General features: G+C 37.7%; 2 protein-coding genes across 3 annotated transcripts in view; one reads left to right on the plus strand and one right to left on the minus strand.

Moving 5' to 3' along the window:
• Positions 1-19,964, minus strand: part of LOC145286001 (uncharacterized) — a 273,253-nt gene that overhangs the window by 235,706 nt on the left and 17,583 nt on the right. Inside the window, exon 1 of one of the 2 annotated variants that reach the window (XM_080134595.1) lies at positions 8,813-8,999. The exons of the other annotated variant lie outside the window; for it this stretch is intronic. The gene's annotated coding sequence lies outside the window, so the exon portion shown is untranslated. Of the gene's footprint in view, positions 1-8,812; positions 9,000-19,964 lie in introns of those variants that run through there. 2 annotated transcript variants of the gene reach the window in all.
• Positions 8,004-19,964, plus strand: part of LOC145286004 (cln5-like protein 1) — a 64,683-nt gene continuing 52,722 nt past the window's right edge. Inside the window, exon 1 of the mRNA XM_080134602.1 lies at positions 8,004-8,153. The gene's annotated coding sequence lies outside the window, so the exon portion shown is untranslated. The remainder of the gene's footprint in view (positions 8,154-19,964) is intronic.

A 19,964-nucleotide genomic window follows, 5' to 3' on the forward strand; every position in this document is an offset into this window, starting at 1 on the left:
CAAACCCAGAAGCTTGTCAAAACATGGAGCTTCCCCAAGACGAGAGCCATCCACTTCAATTGATACCAGATGGGGATCAGTGTTGATGATGTAAAGATAGAAGCTTGGTTTTAGATGCATTAAAAGTGACCAGCCACCCCTTCCCCCATTGTACCACGTGCTCAAGATCAGAGAAGAGAGAATTAGAAAAAACTTTGTCATTTACAGCCTTTGATGTGTTGCCATAGATGGTCGTGTCATCAGCATAGATGTCAACGAATGATTTAAGTATGTGTTTTGGGAGATCATTGATGCAGATCAGGAAGAGAGTTGGGCCCAAGATGGACCCCTGGGGGACTCCAGCATTAATACTGTGGGCCTCTGATTTCTGCCCATCAACCACTACTCTTTGGTCTACTTTTTGGTCTTGTGGTCAATTACGAAGAGACGAATTGTCCTTTTGGTAAATTCTTTGAGCTAAGGTTCCTCTAAAGTAATTCCGTTTTCTGTAACAACATCCATACATTTCCTTGCTTCAGTCAGGAATTCCTCTACATTGATTTTAACCGTTGGAGGTTTTTTCCAACCTATGTTATCCTCTTCCGTTTTGGCTTTAGGAGACTCCGGCGGCTCATAGCTGGCAGTTGCCATGGCCGACGGATAAAACAAACAAAAAGTCCGGCTCCAAAAAAATTGACATCGGGGGAAGAGAAGGGAAAAACATAACAAATTTAATATATATATATCATTATTTATATATATTTCTCCAGAAATATATTTTCTTATTATATATCAATCCTTATTTAAGAAGCTCAATGTAATTACAGAGCAATATAAAGAAAATATAAAGAATAAATAACAAATGTTATATTCCAAAATTCATGATGTTGACCATCTTATAATTTATTCCTTTAATTCAATATATATATTTAATTTAATATATATATGAGGGGTTAAACACAGGGCAAGGGCACCTGTCGTCACGACCCTCTGTAATAAATTCGTAATGCCTAAATTTATTTCATGTCTTGCAATGTTTGATTGTCTTCTTCTTATTGAATAAAGTTTATTTAATCAAATCATTTTCTTTTTAAATGTAATTTATCAGTAAATAATAAATGTATTTTAGTTTTTAAAATCTGTAGTGACTGCTGCATGCGGCTGGGACGAATCTTCACCAGAAACATCTCATAGCAATCACTGTTTTCAACACGCGTATGAAGTATGCGCAGACACACATTGTAATTTGCGCATCTGCACACATTCAATGTTACAGTCCACTCTCAGTGATACAACAAACAGGCTAGAATGTTCTAGAACACATGTTTTGCCCATGAAAATCAAACCAGTTCAGGATGTAGTTTTACGAGTAAACATCACTGCTGCCTATCCTCAGTGTTGATTATTCAGACATAAAACAGTTTTTTTTTTAGTTTTTTATTTTCACCCCAAACAAGACACAGTGCCACTTTGAAGTAGGGGGCTACTATCAGGGACATAAGTTGCAGAGATATTATGAAGGGAGATGAGTACTAAGATGTCTGTTCACATTACACTTGACTGTATGTCAGTACAGTTGGGAAAGCAGAATCCCGGAAGGGAGTTTCAAAGTCTAGCAGTTCTAGGGAAGAAACTATTGGAGTAGAAGGCCTTCTTACCTCTAGGGGTCTCTACTGTGTGGGGGTGGGATTTAGCTGCTCGTCGAGTTTTTCGGAGGTACTTATGTCGAGAGTATAAGTGCTTGTAGTTAGTCAGAATATTCACCATTAAAATACTTGTAAAACAGAGGGATGCAACATTTCGTTGCTGAGACAGGCTGAAGCTTAGATGACAGTCCAGGACCTATCAGGTTAGCGACTCTCTTTTGAATCCTGTCCAGGAGTGAGGGACTAGTAGCAGATGCACCAGCCCAAATGTGACAACAGTACTCCATACATGGGCGAATAGTGGCCTTGTAGAGATACAGGATAATTTCAGGTATAAATAGCTTTCTAGCATGGTAGAGAGAGACCACCTTCTTCGTAGCAGCCTTGGCAATACTCTCAATGTATCTGTTCCAACTCATGTTCCCTGTGAACATTGGGCCGAGTAGTTTAAAGGAAGTACTTTCAGGTAATGTGTTTTTGGCCATTGCTATTGGTAGTAGAGAAGGTTTCTTGTAATTATTGAAGGAAACCAGCTTAGTCTTGGCAGCATTGAATGTGACCATCCATTTATGTCCCTATTCCGCTATTGATTGGAGGTCTTCCTCTAGTGTTTTCCCTTTGTGCCTGTTATAGAGCGTGGTGTCATCAGAAAATATACCCATCCCAGAGACAATTTTATCAGGGAGATCATTTATGAATATTAGGAATAATAAAGGTCCTAGGATAGACCCCTAAGGTACTCCTGCATTTATATCATATTGTTTAGATGTACAACCATCGAGGACAACCTGAATTCTTCTCTTAAGGTTTTAATTAGGTTATGTATTCTTCATTCTTCTTCTTCATATGATCTGATTTTCCTTAGAAGAGCATCGTGCCATACCCTGTCAAAAGCCTTAGATATATCGAGGGCTACCGCTCTACACTCCCCTGCTTTGTCCAGTGTTCAGAGATTAGTTGCCTAAATCCATATTGGTGATCGGTCAGAAGTTTAGCAGCTGTAAGGTGATGGAGTAAAGCTTGATTAATTATGGACTCAAATATTTTGGTGAAAAGTGGGAGGAGGCTAATGGGGCAATAATTTAATGGGTCAGAGCAAGATTCGTTAAGGCTGTAAAGTTTGGAGAGAACTTGAGCAACCTTAGCGGAGTATTTTTTAAATAGCACAGCCGGGATGAGATCGGATTCACATGCTTTTGAAGTGTCAAGTTTTTTTATGATACCATGCACCTGAGAAAGGATGATTTTCAGATCATCTAGTGTGGCATCTGTTCGCAAAGGAAAGTCAGGGAGGGAGGGAGTGGTTTGTAGGGTCCAATGTGGAGTTTGAGGCAAACCGACTGGCAAGCATGTTAGCCTTCTCGGTTGCCGTGCAAACAACCTCATGATTGTTTGATAATGGGGGAATTGTTGATTGCCCATTATTTACTGTTGTAGATTTTAAAAAAATCACGGCTTCTTAATTTCTGTAATTTGATGCGTTTTCTCGTGGTTTCAGCATATTCTCTCTTCGCTATTTCTCTCTTACAATTACTTCTAGCTTCTATAAACTTCTGTCTGTTTGAACTGGACGTAGGTCGCTTCAATCTGTGGTACGCATGCTACCTTTGAACAATGGCAGCTGCACAAATAGAAGTAAGCCATTGGGAAGAGTGGGGCTTGCTATAGAATTTCCGTGTGGGAACATGTGCTTCAATTGCCGTTTTGAACCATTCAGTGGTCTCATTTGTGCACTATTCAGCTAGAAGAAAAAAGATATTTTTCCATGTGGCATCTTTTATGAGATCCCTGAGTGATTCACAGTCAGTTTTTTTTATAATACCTTGTTGTTTTGAGCAGTGGCTCTTTAGTTTCGCCAAGAATGCTGTGAAAACCAAATTGGTTTCTCTTCAGATTTCTCCAGCCCAACTTGCATCTAAGAGACTCCGTCCTTGTGGGACGTTGAATCACCCAACATGACTTTGCGTTAGTCATGCACTTTAAATTCTCAACATGGAAAATTACCATATCAAACGAGAATTCTTCTTTTCAACAATGCAATTTTGAACTAATGTTTTTATGAACACACACACACACACGTCGGTAATGTAGCTTAATGACTTTCTTTTCCTTCCAGAAAATAATCACGTGTGTCACTCTGTTCATTAAAATCAGTAATCTTAAGATTCATGCCTTTTCCACAAGATTGTTATTAGCTAAGCTTGCCTAATGACACTCATTGCAAAAATCTTAACGTTGGAACGATTTGATGTACTGTTTCTTAAACACGTAAATAAATGTTGTTTCATTCCAATACAGTGATCTCGAGTTCTTTGTCAGATGTTATTTTTCCAAAGTTATTCACGTCTTTTTATTTTATATCAGTGAGGATGTGATTTAGTGGAAACCTTTTGAAATCAGAGATTACATTAAATTTCTCTTTAACAGTCCCAGTGATACTCTACTGCATTCATCTTCTAGAGATTCCTGCATCTGCAACCTTGATCTCCAAAGTCAATGGATCCCGATTATGAGTTGATGAACATTGACTTACACCCATTATCATAGCCTCGGCGTCGCCATGGCAAATAATGCCTCCCCAAACATAAAACCCAGTTACACGCGCAGCTGTGTAAAAAAAGGTTTCAGCTATGCATACATTCACCTTTCTACATCCACGCAAATTCTGCAGGCCTAAAAACTAAGATTTTGTCTTTTTGCTCGGACGTATTCATAAACACTCCGTGGGACACAGGCCCTGATTTTTCGTCCAATCGTTGTTCGAAAATAAACGCATTTTTGTAAATGTTTTTTTGTTTGTCTTACTGTCTCCTGGCGCCGATTGAGATCTGTAAAAACTCATCACGCTCTAAAAAAAGTTGAGTCGAGCTCTGCATGGTGTAAACAATCCGACTGATTCCGTCTATGGACGTTAAACTCATGCGCACATGTTAATTCTCCACGTGGAAATGGACTATTCGCAATTGACTTTTATGTTTATTTCTAAAAAGGACTAGTTATGAGGAAATAAATTATGTTGTTTAATTATTTCTAAAAAGGACTAGTTATGAGGAAATAAATTATGTTGTTTAATTATTTCTAAAAAGGACTAGTTATGAGGAAATAAATTGTTGTTTAATTATTTCTAAAAAAGACTAGTTATGAGGAAATAAATTTTGTATAAAATTTATTTCCTCCGCCTCGGCCATTTTTGTTTTGGTTGTTCAACTCCATTTTACATATTTTTTATTTTTATTTTTTGAGTTTGCGGGACTAACATTGACACGCGCAGTCCCGCAACACCATAACCTACAAATCTATGAAACAATGAAATGTTTAATTACTTTTACTACTCAATCAAATTAAGTGAAATTTTTTTCAGAGATCTTCAGTCCAAAACAGATACGTACAATATAACTTTTTTTTCAATATTTTAATTTTTTAATGTCTTGATTAAACTGTACAAGTACCGCCATTTTATAAGCATGAAGCAGCCTTGGCCTTGTGAGTAAAAACCAAGATCACGTGTGACCACGGCTACTGAGAGAGTAGGCCAGTGAACATGACAGCGTGATGTCATTTCCTAATCAACATGTAGGTATAGAAAGTTTCTAGTGTTCAACCACGTGGCCATAAAAAGTATTTTTCATTGCCTTAGATTGTGCATGCTTTTTATTCTCCTAAAGAAAAAAAAACAATTCTCCATTTGGATAATTATATAATTGCAATTATTATAATTGCACATTGGGATAATTTTTAACAAAATATAACAGTAAGTGGGTTGTTTTAATTTTTATATCTATCGAAGAAAGTCGAATATCAATTTTTTTTTTTTAAACTACAAAACACAATTTTTATATGGGAATATTTTTCAGTCCGTTCTTTTAAATAAAACTTTTCATTGAGTTTTTCCAAATATTAGAAGCATTTTTCACAACAGTTTTTTTAAAACTAAAACAATTGATAAATTCAATATTTTAGCACCGGGCGTAATTTATTTCTTTGAAATATATTTAAAACTTTTTGTTTTCTAACATTTTGTCTGTCAATAATTTACATGACTGAAATAGGAAATTTTCTATTCTCTCAAACACATTCACTTTATTTTTTAAATTCTTCATTCTCTCGAACACTTTATTCATACGAACACAAATTCATCTTAAAAATTCATTAACTAATCAGTTTTAATTAGTGTTTTGATATGAACTAAAAGATAAAGAGTACATTAAATTCTAGTTAATATATTTTCTTGTGTTGCTCTTATAAATAAATATTGTTTGGTATTTGTGTCGTGTACTTACCATGCTGAAATAATAATGTTATTTAGAAAGCCATTCTTAATAGGGAGAGGCTTTCTAAGAATTCTGAACTTTCACCTAACAGTTTGAGGAAAAAAAAAAAGATACCATAAAATTTAACTTGAAAATCTTATCTAAAATATAGCACGGTGCATACACTGCACAAGCACCATTATTATTATTATTATTATTATTATTATTATAGTAACAACAATAATAATAAAAAAGGTACTTCACAGGAACGTGGACCCTACGTAAATGGGATTTAATTTAATGGTTGCTCCTAAAAAGCGCATACACAAAAGGTTTTCTCATGAGTTTATTTAATCACAAAAACTTTTTTGAAGATATTATTTGAGGCAAAAAAAAAAAAAAGTGCCAAAAGCATTATTTGAATATGTATGAAAAAATAAATGTAACAAAATATAAAAATATTTAGTGTGGGAAATATAATAATAAAAATGAAAATAAAATAAAAACAAGTACAAAATAAAAATATGACTCAAATTAAATTAAAGAAATTTAAAAAATTTGAAAAATAAAATAAATACACGCTCGCTTACAAAAAAATTAAAACTCGTTTACGCAGGGTCCACGTTCCTCGTGAAGTGCCAAAAAACACTGTAGATGACTTCGACTAGTTGTGAAGGGTCAGGGAGGATGAAAAGTCCGAGGTGGGAGAGTACTAACCAGATCTCCACTGGAAGTGTGCAGTTCAAATCTGGTACCTTGGGAGGCATTTTGTCACCCAAACCCCAGGAAACACCAATAGCCAATGCCAACGAGTAATCGATGACAACGTGCAATCATCTGCATGAGTGGTCAAGAGGTGGAGAACATTGGAAATCTGGGGAGACTTGTCACGTAGTCTCCAGCGAATACTGGTTACTGCCAGTGAGCGATCACTGATGATGGTCTGTGAGTCAACTCCTAGTGAGTGAAATAATAATAATAATAATAATAATAATAATAATAATAATAATAATAATATCCCCTCCCAAATTCACCACTCCCTGATTTAATGGCGTATTATTTTCTTAGTTTTTAACCAATATTCACATTATAGTATGATTGTCTTTTTTGAACTTCATTTCCATATTCATGTATTCTGCAGTTTCTGCAGTGCAGACTGCAGAACTAGAACTTCTGCAGTCTGCACTGATATGAAAATGAAGACTATAGCGGAGTATAGGATTCCTAACCAGGTAACTGATGAAAATACGCTACACATTTTGACGAAAAACGTGAGTAAGAAAAATGAACACAGAAGAACAGGAAACCAAAACTTTAAATGTAATTTATGTATTAAAAGTAATAGTTATTTAAATATTTCAACGTATAATCCAGCTCCCCAATCAGGGGCACTCTGGACAGGAACAAAAATAAAAACTGTCTCAGTCATGAAGGATTTCTCCTCCACCGGCCGAGGACAGAAAAGGCGAATTGTAGCAGCATCAGAACAGATACTACTTTATAACGAAGGCCACGTTTAAACACCGGGCAAGAGCACAATGGCACGAATTTTGTAATATGTCATTAAGCCTCTAAGGCCAAATTAGGTTCTGTTGTAGCATAAGGTAATATTTATCCCCCCCCCCAAAAAAAATAATTTAAAGTAAAAATTGTTTAAATTATTTGTCATGTTTTTTTCTTGCGTTTCGTTCCGTCACACCACGGCCTGTTAACTGAAAAATGCCTGCAGGCAATGTAGGTAAGATTCGTCGGTAAAATCCATTGAAAGCGGTCGGTGGTTCTATGAGAAAATAAAGCTGTGTACGCATTATAAATGTTTCTTTTCTGTATCTTACGTTATACATTAGGGGTCATTTCGAGTTAAAAGTTTAGGTTTTAAGACGGTCTTGGTTTAAACCCCACCCCCTAAAAGTGAAAAGTTAATAGTCGTATCATTAAGCGGTGTGAATCGAAAATTCCTTCGTTCAAATTTCTTCCGTTTTCTGGGAAATAGCAGCTGTATATCTTTATCTTTTTTCTCTTTGTTGCCACCAAAAGCTAAAATTATAACCATTTTAAAATAAGGCATACAATTACAAATTTCCAAACATTTATCTTTTGAGGTAATTTGAGCTTTAAATGTTTCCAAATAATTTTGTTTCGCATTGCATCCGGTGTCGGGACAAAATAATGTTATTTTGCGTCGATACCTGTTGAAATTTAATCCCAAACTATATTGTAAATTTTTGGCTCCCATTACAAAGCTAAAAAGGTCAATATTAGCTCCGATTCTCTTAATGTAAGTATCACCGTGTTCTGTTTGAAATTATCACGTCAAATATGAATAAGACATAATATACGGAAAAAGAAAACACTTGTAATTTCTAGTAGATAATGAAAAAATGCAACAAGTTATTACAACAAAACTGCTGTCTGTGTACCAACCACCACCAGTACCATTGTAGGTGTATCAGAATTTTTGCCACCCCTAACACGAAACTGCGAATAAAATATAAAAAACTCGTAATTTCTCTTTTAAAAGTGGGTTGTTTATTTTCTTTATGGATTATACTTCCAAAATAAACTATTAAAGTTGTTTTAAAAGTAATAGAAAAAAAATTTTTTATTAAAAAAAACAAAAAAAAAACTAATGAAATTAATTGAATTTTACGAGTTCAGTATTTTTCAATTTTTAAACTTTAAAAATCTATCAAAATTTTTCTATTGATTCAATTTTTACGATATTTTCAGGGTCAATGTGAAATTTTATGCTCTTTCCAATAAACCGAATATAATATTTTAGACAAACGTTTTTTTTTAATTCACGCCCCCCCCATTTTCAAGTGTCTATTAAAAAGTAAATAACCAAAGTTTTATGTATCACAAATTGAAGATAAAAGATCAATAAATAATATATTCAAAGTTAAAACAAAAAAGCAGTGTTTTTTAGAAATCTACCTGTAAAGTCCGAAGTTTAAAACCTTAGTTCACTTTCTCCCTCTTTTGTGCCTAGAACTTAATTTCCCATAGTGCCACGGAGCTACTTCCCAGCTAACTAGAACGTTGCTGTTTTCACTTGTAGATAAACACATCCTTGTTGAGCCATTCTCTTAAATAGTCGATTTCTGACCAGTTACGACCATCGTTACTACTATTTTCGGCAGATTTGCCGTTTAGTTGTACAAATAGCCTCGAACCCTATTATCACAAAAAGGTACACGTTGGGTCCGCACCGGTATAAAGCGCTTAATGTAAACAAACGTTTGTTTATATTTACGTGATTATTGAAAATGTAATCCTATGATTAAAATTTAATTTAATCACGTTGTTTAACAAATAATAATAAAAAAATAAATAATGCAAGATGAAGTTTTAAACTTCATCTTTCGTTATTTCTTTTTTATTATTTGTTAACCAACGTATTATTTATATTGTTCAATATTTAAAATTTTAAATTATAAAATAAACACATTTAATCATTTTAAAGCTTCATCTTTCATTATTTCTCTCTCCCCTTTTTTTTTATTTGTTAAACAACGTGGTTTACATTAAGCGCTATATTTCGGTGTCGTGCCCCTTTTTGTGATAATAGGGGTAATTTGTAAAACTAAATGGCAAATCTGCCGGTTTTCGAGGATGCTCGGGAAAAATGGCACCGTAAAAATAGCAAAAGTGAATAACCAGGTAAATATGGCACACCAGGTAGAACTGGTGGATGTATTTGTTGAGTATGGGGGCCCGATGGTCATCGGGGTCGATGTTACAGTTTTTGCTGGAGTTATTCGTCTGGAGGGTTTTGATGATTCTCGACAGTGTGTTGTCTGTGCATTGTTCAGCAGAGCAGCGATATTGATATGGTCGCAATTGTATTTTGTGGGGATGGGCGATGTGGAGTGATAGGCAAAGAACGCATCCACAATATTCTTGTGGTGGCGGGTGTTCTGAGGTGTGTGCGTTTCGGGGATGAGCATTGATCCATCAATTTCGTCCATACACCAAGATGGGATGTAAATGCGTAGGTCCGAACCCTGGATTCTGAATGTTTTGCCTGCAGGGTTGGCGTCAGCTGGTGTGTTATTTTTTCTTTGGCCATGACTTCTGCTGAGCATGTCGGCCCAGACATTGGATTCGCCCTCCACAAATTCCAGGACGAATTTATAGCATGCGATCTCTTCCTGCCATCTGCGGATTTTGGCATTGTTGAATACCCGCTGATCCAGATAGGTTAGTGATCTGTGATCGGTGAAGATGACGAAGGGGCGGCTGTGCAGGAAGTAGTCAAATTTTGCTATGGCCCACTTTATTGCGTATGCCTCGCGTTCAGTTGTGGACCAGTTTTGTTCCGTGGTGTTAAATATGTGTGAAGCGACTGCTATGATCTTCTTCTTTCCCCTGTCATCTTCTTGCATTAGGATGGCCCCACATGCGGTGTCACTCGCATCAGTGGTGAGCGTGAAGAGTTGATCAAAGTCAGGGAATGAAATGACAGGAGGCGAGGACAGTCGTTTCTTTATCTTATTAAAGGCCTTGTCCGCCTGCTCAGTCCATGCAAATGGTTTGCCCGCCCTATTCAGTTCATGGATGGGGGTCATGATGCTGGAAAATGTGTCCGACCTGATTTGTTCCTGTACCCGTGTCTCCAGGAATTGCCGTATCCACACTAAACGACCTATGAGCCCTTGCAGTTTCTTTTTTGTTGTTGGAGGCTTCATTTCCATGATGGCGCGGACATATTCGGGGTCGGCCTTGAAACCCTTGCTATTTACGATGCGACCGAGGAATTTTGCTTCGTTCGCGAGGAAGGTACATTTATCCTGATTCAATTTTAGTTCAAATTTACGTAGGGCGGTGAATAGTTGCTCCAGTGCCAGTATGTATCCTTCAAATGTTTTGGCGTGGACTAGGTTGTCGTCAATGTACAAGGATATGTTGGTGCGAGATGCAACAGTGGCCAAGGCTTCAGCTATGCAGTGGGAGAAGATTTGTCTGGCAGATGTGAGACCAAAGGCGAGTCGTGTGTATTGGTAGCATTTGCCCTTCCATGTGAATGCAGTTTTGTGTCGATCACGCTCGTCGATAGCGATCTGCCAATAGCCACTGCGAAGATCAAGGGATGCAAAATATTTATTTCCTTCGCCGATTCTGTGGAACAGGTGGTCAATCGTAGGTATGGGATAGGGGTCGAGATCGACTAGGACCTTGTTGAGTGTTGCTTTGAAGTTGGCAACTACCCAGATTGCCCCGTTCTTCTTGTGAACGGCAAATACAGGGCTATTAAAACCCTTGGGGTCCTTGCATGGTTCGATGATCTCTCTGGCGGCCATGTGCATGATTTCAGCATCGACATCAGCCTCGAGAGCTTGGGCGATTGGGTGTTGCTTCTGACAGCGGGATTGGCCATTGGTTGGTATTCGAACTGGTCTGATGAAGGTACCCTTTTCTCCCTTTTCGGTACCCATGATGTCGGCGAAGCGGATGATTAAGTCTGCTGTGGCCTCCAGTTCGTCGCGGTTTGGATGGTTGGGCAATGCCACACCCACATTACTCTGTAGCCAGTGTAGTTTTTCATTTAGTGTCTTGAGGCTGGGCTGTGTGAGTCTAGTGGGATGATCGATGGTGTGGGCTCCAAATGTGGTATCATCAGCTGGTATCTTCTGTGTAAGAGCTGGTAGTATTGCTGCCGTGTGAGTTATCGGAGTGGACGCGAGCGTGCGTCTGAATTCGATCGTTGATTTTTGGTGGTCGATTGTGTAGGAGTCTAATGTGCTGTGACCAAGGATGCTTTGGCCGATCAGGATTGGAGATATAGCGGATGTTATCAGCATGTTGATCCCGTCGAACCTGGGTGAATCGTGGTTGCCGATGGTGATGCCACAATTAAGTTCGCCAAGGATATGGATGCTGCCGTTTATGCCTCTCACATGCACGTTGGATGGCGTTATTCGACGTCTGATCTCTTCGGGTATTCGAGATACTGGCATAATGCAAGTGGAGCAGCCTGAGTCCAACATAGATATGTCCGAGAATGTAGCTCCCTCGATCATGAAATGTGTGTTGACGAAAGGTGACTTCTGCACCGAGTGTTGATGAAAGTTAAATATGTGATGGCGAGTCTGTTGGACCACGGGGTGAGCCATCACATCTCGCCCGGTCCGTATTGAAAATCCTCGGCCATGGTAGTGGGGAGAGTATCTTCCGGTGGCATATCCTTGTCGTCTGTTGCGATATATGCCTGGGCACGAGGTGGGTGCCGGTACCGACAGTTGCGTCCACGGAAGCATGCATAGCCTTTCATGTAGTTTTGGCAGATCTCAGCATCCTGATTTTGTTCATCGTCCCTGCGCATCTGAAAATGGCCGCGAGTGCCAGTGGGTTTGGTGTTGCGCGGTGTTGTGGTATCTTTCCTTGCCTGTGGGCGGAGTGTTTGCCTGTTCACATTGTGTTCAGTTCGCCTGGTCCTTTGATCAGATCGTTGTGGCCTGTTTGCGTAGTACGCGATGGGACTATCATTAATTTCATCGTCCGTTTTGACACCACAGTCGATGTACCGCTGTGCATCACTAGCTATCCCACCCGCCATATAATGCTTATCCATTGTTTTGACGATGTGTGGGTATAAGCTCGGTGTCCAGGCTTTCACCTTCTCGCTCATTAGCATTGCACCCATGAGAGAGAAGACAGTATCTGTAGGTATTTCCCGTGAGTGGTCCGACTTAAATTTTGCCTTTATGTGTACTGCAGCCTCTCTAATCGTGTTTTCCAGTCGGCCGGCGAAATCTGTCAATCTCTCCCCATCTCGACGCTGCAAATCCCAAGCCCGGCTGAGGTGCTGAAAGTTCGTCATTTGGCTGCCGTGGGTCGTTATGAGGTATGCTTTGAGTTGCTCGAAGGTAGATGTGTCGTGTTGGGAGTCCGTCATTTGCTGGAATATCCCTTCGTTCAGAAGCTGTTTGCAAATTCTGACAAACTCTTTTTCGATACTAGGGTGTGTACTGATTTCCGGCTTGACGTGTATCATGTATGTTTTGTTTACATCCGTGATGAAGCGGTTAGCATCGTTCCGGGGGTTGAACTTTTTTATATCCTTTACCAAATCGTGTATGGCCTGTAATCTGATCATCAGATTGTAGTCGTTGTTATCGGCTTTGGGCATGTCGGTTAAGGTGGTCGATTTGAGGGTGGAGAGCATAATCTCTAGGTCCGCTTTTATTTCGGTGATAAGGGCCTCGTCTGGTCGTGATGTACTCGATTTTAGCTGGAGGAGTGCCGATTTCTGGTCTCTGATAAAACTGAGAAATTCGTTACGGGTGCACCCTGAGTAGTCCATTCTACCTGTCGCACGCTTCTGACACCAGTTGTTATGTTACGAAGCGTATGGTGACAAGCAAAAAGAATAGACAACACAGGATTAAAAATTGGACGAACTCAACAATTTATTTTCGAATAAATAACACAGAATAATAACGAGCTGTCGTTGGGGTGAAGATGGCAGATTGTTGTTGTTGTTGTTGTTGTTATAAAGCGCGATGATCCCTTCGTTGTAGTAGCAGTAGCAGCAGTGCTGGTTATAATGCTGTGTCTATGGCGATAGTTGTTGTTGTTTACAAGGCGCGACGAAGCCGCCGTTGTAGTAGTAGTAGCAGCAGTGCTGGTTAATGCTGTGTCACTGGCGATAGTTGTTGTTGTTTACAAGGCGCGACGAAGCCTCCGTTGTAGTAGTAGTAGCAGCAGTGCTGGTTAATGCTGTGTCAATGGCGATAGTTGTCGTTGTTTACAAGGCGCGACGAAGCCTCCGTTGTAGTAGTAGTAGTATTGGTCGCGACAGCCGTAGCGTTGTTAGTGATAGCGAGGCTGGCGGTCCTTCTGCTGTCTTTTCCTTGGCTTCGCTAAATATAGCAAGCATGCGGACGTAGTTGTAGACAATGGTCAGTGATGAAGAAATTGCCCCCATGTCGAGAAAACTGTGTTTCTTTTGAGTTGTTATTTTCGCTACGGTGTGTAAGGCATCTAAGCGTTCTGCCCGTAATTTTGTGGAGGTAACCATGATCATGTGCCTCGACTTTGGTGCCATGGCAGCGATCGTAGAGTGAATCCCTACGTAGTCAATTTCTCTCCAAAGCGGTCAGGAATCATGAAACTTGAGTGGTGGTCGTCACGGTGACACGTGGCAGACAGTATGACGGCGTCCTCAAGTCAAAACGAGATCTAAATCATAACATCATAACAGTTTGGTGTGAGAAATTAATCTCACAAACTCACTACTCCCTGGCTGAGGCAAAAAATAATTCCACAATTATAAAACCATACCTTTTAAACTCAAATTTTATTCAGTTATAACATCAAAGAAAGGTTATTGGTCGGGTACAGTCCTTGCTAAACGGTGGGTCAGTTTTGCCTCGCAAACTGGGAGCCAATAGTTAACTCCCTTTGTTGGAGCGGTAGCGTGGTTTTCCTTCAAAAAGGTCCATGATAATTCATGGTGTTCTCGGCAAGAGTTCTGGTTCCTTTAATTAGGCATGAATCGAGTCCCTTGGGACCCTAATTGAATTGAGAAAAGTTCAAACATTTAGGTGATATAAACATGATGAAAATGTTCAAATGGTACCATCCTCTAATTGGGATATCTTCGGCACAACATAAAGGCGTCTCTGCTTGTAGAGATTTCAAGTCCTTTTTTCACCAAACATTTATGTGATATAAACATGAAGAAATTGTTGCGGCTCCATTCTCGATAAGGCATTCTTCTCGGAGCCAACTTTTGGTGAGTCTCGCTCTTGCCGGGTGTTATTTCGTAGACTGAAAACAAAATTGATGTTTACAAAAAAGATGGCAAGTAATTATCTTGACCCATACAAATTAACCAATCATAGGCTGCCTACAAGAAATGTGCGTAGGCGGCTTAAAACATGAAAATGGCATTGTAACTGGAATTTCTCACATTGGTTAGGTTCAAATTCTGTAGAAGCACCGAAAAGAAAAATTATGTTTTGTTTAATAATTATTTTATAAGTATTTATACATACTAGCCAGGGTGCCCGGGTGTTTGGAGGTGTGTGTTGAGCAAAAACAAAAAAAAAAATGTGGTAGTAAATAGGCAGGTTTGAACCCGTGACATGAAGAAAAAAAGTGAAAGAAAACCTGATGTCTTACCCCCTACTCCATGACTCGACCGGAAGTTCAGAACGTTGAAATTAGTAAAGTCATTCCAACCGATACGATGACTTGCAAAAAAAAAAAAAAAAAAAGCAAACAAAACAAAAACTGACCCTCTTTGTAGAAAAGTGCCCAGTTTAGGATGAAGGAATTAATGTTTTTAGCCAATTTTTCAATATTTGTTGTTTGAAGGATCGAGCTTCAAAGCGATACCGATCTCATGAAAATCCGTCGCCTCTGTGGAAAGTTTTAGGCAGACATACATACATACATTTAAACAGACAGGTGAGATTTATATAATAGACTAGTGGGGCTACCTGACGTTGCTCGGGACCATATAAACAATGAGAAAATTGAATTTGATTTTGAATATATTTGTTATTTTTAGGAGTGAGGAATTTTTAATGTCTATGTATCATTTGCTATTTCGAGCAAAAGAATATTCTACCTGCCTAAGACGGGTATTAGACGTATGAAATAATTGTATCTTATCTAGGGTAGATAATTTACAGCATGTATATGAAATAATTTTACCTTTATAAGGACGGTGAATATACAACACATATTTAAAATAATTTTACCTTTGCAAGGACGGTGAATATACAACACATATTTAAAATAATTTTACCTTTGCAAGGACGGTGAATATACAACACATATTTAAAATAATTTTATCTACACTAAGACGGGTAATTTAAATAGATATATTAAACCATTTCACATACTTTTTGATCCCAAAACGGACATTACTCTCTCCAACCCCCCAAAAGAGAACTTAAAATCAACCCAACCCTCAAAAGAGAACCGTAAATTAACATAATCATGCTTCTTTCTACCCCCACTCTCCAACCCTCACATCATGCCCAGATGATAACATAAAAAATTCAAATAAATATAGATCACCCCCCCCTATAGAAACTGGCCTAGTAAACTTTCATAGTAAACCAACAATATATATGCATTAATCTAATTTTGAGATCGTAAACTGTTTTAGCTATATCCGTAATCAACTTCACAAATAAAGTAGTTTTGAGATAGAAAATTGTTTAAGCCATTTCTGGTACAAAATTTATCTTTTACCACCCTCATTTAATCCATAGTGACGGTGATTATTCTCATTCAATACGGGGCAATGCCAGGAATTATGCTAATAGATATTTCCATCAATATCCTTCAATCCTGGGCGATGCCAGAGATATTGCTAGTATATTTTCTCACCTATCTCATTCAATCTTGAGCAATACCGGGTATTCTGCTAGTGTATATGCACAGCCATCTTTTGTACCTATCATATTCAATCCCAGGCGTTGCCAGGTATTATGTTAGTATTTATTTGAACCTGCCTCATAAAATTTAGAACGATGCCTGGTATTCTGCTAATATATATTTCTACCTATCTCATTCAATCCAGAGCAATGCAGGGTATTCTCCTAATATATATTTCCACGTATCTCATTCAATCCCTGGATATTTTGCTAGTATATATTCTAACCTACATTATTCAATCCAGGGCAATGCCGGGTATTCTGCTAGTATATATCTCCATCAATCTCCTTAAATCCTGGGCAATGCAAGGAATTCTGCTAGTATATATTTCAATCAATTTCATTCAATCCCAGACAACTCCAGGTATTCTGCTAGTATAGATTTGCATGTATCTCATTCAATCCTGGGTTACTCCGGGTATTCTGCTAGTATATATTTGTATCTATCTCGTTGAATCCTATAATTCTTGGATACGTTACTAATTTTGACAATCATTTTTCATGACTTAACCCACATTATCACCCCACTCTAACTGAAATAAAAACTTTCATATATTGTCTGGGCTGTTTATTTCATTACACACTCACCAATAAAATAACTCACATTCCATTACTTTGAATAATTCTTGGATATGTTACTAATTTCTACCATCATTTTTATGATTTAACCCACATTATCGCCCCCTATTACTGAAATAATATCTTAGAGACATTATCTGGGCTGTTTATTTCATTAAAAAAAGAACAATCATATAACTCATATTTCATAATTTTTCATTATTCTTGAATATGTTACTAATTTCGACAATAATTTCTCATGATTTAACCCACATAATTGCTCCCCTCTTACTAAAAAAATAACTTGGACACATTCATTAGACTATTTCTTTCATTGCAAAAACACTAATCAAATAAGTCGCATTTCATCATTTTTACATTACAAACACACCAATCAATATTCATGTTTACTCGTAAATGGTTTCTGCGATTTCAAGGACTGTCTTCATATCCCTCACCACACTGTTAAAAATATGCATGAAATATTCTCAAGTAGTTACCCATCTGATAATGACTAAGTTCATTGTTGCTTAACTTTGGTGATCTCCATAAATCATTTGGAATTACCAAGTAGTCACCCATCTGATAATGACCAGGCTCCATGTTGCTTAACTTTGGTGATCTACATGAAGAATTAAATGTTTCCAAGTAGTCACCCATCTGATAATGACCAGACTCAATGTTGCTTAATTTTGGTGATCTATATAAAGCAGTTTGTGATCCCAAGTAATCACCTATCTGAGAATGACTGAGACAATGTGGCTTAACTTTGGTGGTCAACCTGAAGCATTTAATGTTCCACAGTAATTACCCGTCTCATAATGACCAGGCTCTAGGTTGCTTAACTTTGGTGATCTATATAAAGCATTTGGTGTTCCCAAGTAGTTACCCATCTGATAATGGCCAGGTTCCATGTTGCTTAAATTTGGTGATCTACATGAAGCATTTAATGTTCCACAGTAATTACCCATCTCATAATGACTAGGCTGAAGGTTGCTTAACTTTGGTGATCTATATGAAGCATTTGGTATTCCCAAGTAGTCACCCATCTGATAATGACCTCACACATTGTTGCCTGGTGATTTACATAAAGCATTTAGTGTTCCAAAGTTGTTACCCATCTGTTAATATATATTTATAATGACCAGACCCCATGTTGCTTAACTTTGGTGATCTACATACAGCATTTGGTGTTCTCAAGTAGTCACCCATCTGATAATGGCCAAGCTCATTTTTGCTTACCTTTGTTGATCTACATAAAACATTTTGTATTATGAAGTATTAATCCATCTATTAATAACCAAGTTCATTGGTGCTTAACTTAGGTGATCTACATAAAGCATTTTATATTCCCAAGTAGTCACAAAGCTTATTGTTGCTTAACTTTGGTGATCTACATTAAGCATTTTGTATTCTCAATGAGTTACCCATCTGATAATGACCATGCTCAATGTTGCTTAACTTTGGTTATCTACATACACAATTTTGTATTCCCAAGCAGCCTTTGAGATTTGAAAAAAAAATCACTCGACCGTCGGTCGAGTGTGAGGGGAAAATTTACTCGCCCCAAACTGTTTTTACTCGTCCGACTTTGTCTTTGTTTCAGTCAATAATAGTAAATAATTTAACAAAAATTTAAGAAATTGCCGTGTGTAACAAGAAAATATTTGTTTAACTCTTGTAAATCAACTATTTTATTACTACAAACATTTCAGTAAATATTCAACAAAACGTTAAAATACAACACCAGTTTCTTTATATAACATCATTCATATTATTGTTCCATAGAAATACAAATCATTTTTTTGGATGCTTGACGGAACAATGCGTTTTTTTTTCCATTTTCAAATATACGTCTTTACTTTTGTAAGCATGAAGTGTATGTAGTTGTAGCATTGAAGAATTTTTTTCCAAATGAATTTCAAAATCAGAGAGCTAAATGAAGGCGACATTTTGACTACATGCTGAATGTGTAAATTTGACCTCTTGTTGACCTTTAGCGTGGCCACTCTTTTTTCAATACGATATTCCAATGGTCGCACAGCTAGAGATGAAAGAATTCACAAATGATGAGACATAGGTCATTCTAAGTCACCGCATATTTGAGAATCTTAAAATAAATGAGTTTTTACCGTTTCTTTATTTAAAGAAATTTTATCGACTAGCGGGCGAGTGATTTACGACTTTTAGTCACCCCAAGAAATTTTCAATCGACTGTGACGACCGGTCATGTAAAGTCTCAAAGGCTGTTCCCAAGTAGTCACCCATCTAATAATAAGCAAGCTACATCCAAGAGAGGTCACTCGCATATTATAACAATGATCGTATATTATTCTAATTGTATTCGACAATGAAGCTACATCAAAGGGAGGTCACTTGCATATTATAACAATGAGTGTATATTATTTTAATGATATTCGACAACGAAGCTACATCCAAGGGAGGTCACTCACATATTCTAACAATGATTGTATATTATTCTAATGGTATTTGACAACGAAGCTACATCAAAGGGAGGTCACTCGCATATATTATAACAATGATTGTATAAGGAGGAGATCATGTCTAGCTTTAGAGAAACAAACATCACTCGAAAATAAGGAGGAGATCATGCCTAGCATGTCTAGCTACAGAGAAACAAACGTTACTTGAAAATAAGGAGGAGGTCATGCCTGGCATGTCAAGCTTTAAAACATGCACAGTGTCTAATAAAAAATATATGGATACGTATATTTATACTGTAAAAGCATCTTCAAAATTATTTATTGGGATAAAGACTGCAGTGCACAAGCAAATTCAAAATTGTCAAATCGGATCTGTAGTGCACAAGCACCTTCAAAATTTTCAAGTTGGACCTATACTGCACAAGCACTTTCAAAATTGTCAAATCGGACCTATAATGCACAAGCACTTTCAAAATTGTCAAATCGGACCTATAATGCACAAACACCTTCAAAATTGTCAAATCGACCTATACTGTACAAGCACCTTCAAAATTGTCAAATCGGACCTATAATGCACAAGCACTTTCAAAATTGTCAAATCGAACCTATACTGAACCTGCACCTTCAAATTGCTAATACATATATCCAGCTATATCATAGAATCCTGGGTGATGCTGTGTATTCTGCTAG

The sequence above is a fragment of the Euprymna scolopes genome, chromosome 10, assembly GCF_053919585.1.
Source record: "Euprymna scolopes isolate OS-2025 chromosome 10, ASM5391958v1, whole genome shotgun sequence".
Classification (NCBI taxonomy): domain Eukaryota; kingdom Metazoa; phylum Mollusca; class Cephalopoda; order Sepiida; family Sepiolidae; genus Euprymna; species Euprymna scolopes.